This window comes from Neophocaena asiaeorientalis, unplaced genomic scaffold (assembly GCF_003031525.2).
Source record: "Neophocaena asiaeorientalis asiaeorientalis breed wild unplaced genomic scaffold, Neophocaena_asiaeorientalis_V1.1 scaffold55, whole genome shotgun sequence".
Lineage (NCBI taxonomy): Eukaryota > Metazoa > Chordata > Mammalia > Artiodactyla > Phocoenidae > Neophocaena > Neophocaena asiaeorientalis.
In genome coordinates, this window is record NW_020175684.1 from 1,250,258 (window position 1) to 1,252,166 (window position 1,909).

At 39.2% G+C, this 1,909-nt stretch overlaps 1 pseudogene; it reads right to left on the bottom strand.

Moving 5' to 3' along the window:
• Nucleotides 1-448: 448 nt before the first annotated feature.
• LOC112390948 (translationally-controlled tumor protein pseudogene) lies at nt 449-880 on the bottom strand (annotated as a pseudogene).
• Nucleotides 881-1,909: the final 1,029 nt, after the last annotated feature.

Sequence of the window (1,909 nt, forward strand, 5' to 3'; positions counted from 1 at the left end):
CACTTCAAATGCTGGCACTGCTATGAGCATGATCTTTCCCTTTACTTCAACTCAATTACTTTTGATTCTTGTTTATATTCCGAGTGCCAGAAGTGGTTTTCACTGTAGAAGTTATCTGAAGATGGTCTTATGCTTTCTAGTAATGGTCTACAACCAGGCTCTAGCTTCTCCAGGAAGGCTACGCAGGATGGATTTAGATATTACATATTAAACTAAGAGACATTCTCTCAAATGAGTTTAAATGCATTTTATTTTTAGACAACCTACGTGACATACCTTTTTTCTCAAAAACAATGCTTCCACTCCAAATAAATCAACTGTTAAAATAAATGAAGAGCCCAAGATGACATCAGTTCCATTTGTCTAAGTCCTGGTGTTGTGCTGATGAAAAGCCGCAGCCAGCCAGTTATGACGACAGGTGCTAGATCCAAAGGAACAGCCAAATTTGTTAACATTTTTCCATGTCTAAGCGACCCTTAAAAAAAATCATATATGGGCTCACACCATCCTCACCGTAGTCTAGCAGAACAACCATGCCATCTGGATTCATGTTTTCACCAATAAGAAGCTGACAGTTGTTGAAATTAGCAAGTATGCGCTTGATTTGTTCTGCAGTCCCTGTCATAAAACGTTTTACTCTTTCTGGTCTCTGTTCTTCAAGTTTCCCTTTGATTGACTTCATGTAATCTTTGATGTACTTCTTGTAAGCTTCTTTTGTGTAGCTGGTTTCCTGCAAGTGATGGTTCATGACAATACCGACACCAGTGATTTCTGTGCTTTCTGTACCTTCCTCCTCAGGCCCTTGAGCAGAGGCATTTCCACCAGTGAGCGAGTCATCAATGTTACACTCTGTCCTACTGACCATTTTCCCCTCCACCTCCAGACACAGCCCTTTGGCGACCTGCCTGATCTTGTAGATGTGGGAGAACACCTCAGCATGGCTGATGAGGTCCCGGTAGATGGAGCTGCTGGGAGCTCAGAGCAAGCGCTGTGCAGTCAGAGCGGTGCTGGGCCTGGGGCAGGGGTTGGTGGGGGGCGAGGGAAAGGACGGAAACGTAACCGGCAGTTTCTTTAACAGGTCAAGGATTTTATACCACTTGAAAAGGCAAACTCATGAAATCAATCAATCTGGAAAAATAGCTGTCACTATACATTTAAGAAAATTCTTTATAAGTACATAAATTTAAAGTAGAGTATATTTGTATATGAATTAGCATAAAATTGAAGTTGTTTTGTTTACAATAAGGGTAGAAAAATGCAGTGATACTTATTTAGAAAATCAACTCAAAGCATTTTTATCTAATAGTAGTCAAGCTGTTTTATGGTTTTGTTTCCTATAGTTGAAGAAAATGTCATATTGAATATTTGTGATTTTTTTTTATAATTCTGATGACACACAATGAGTAGTTTGTCTTTTCCAAGAGGCAGAATTCCCCAAATGCTCTGGTTACCTGTTTGTACAAATGTGTGACGTTTATTTATTTCTTTCATACAAAATGGGATTTCTGGCTCATATTAAATTCCAAATCATCTTCCACTTGCATACAACTTAGCATGATCTTAGCACAATCTGCACAATCTGCACTCCATGCAATCACTCAAAGTGAGCACTTGTGTTTATGCTCCTATTCAATTCTAGCTTTCTGTGTTGTTTGGATGTCCTTACCTTGGTCCAGTTTTGAGTGAGGCAGACTTGTGTTAGCTGGAGGCATATCTAGGGTTACTATGAATTGCAAATTAATTAATAGATTTTGAATTGCCATTTTTGGCCCAAAGATGCCAAGAAATCTGCATTTAGAGAATACATATTTGGGCGAGACTGAAAATATAATTAAGTTATTAAGACAGTGACCACCGTGTCCGAGACTGAATACTTATGATAGGTGGTGGATGAGCTGCTGCTGAAAAA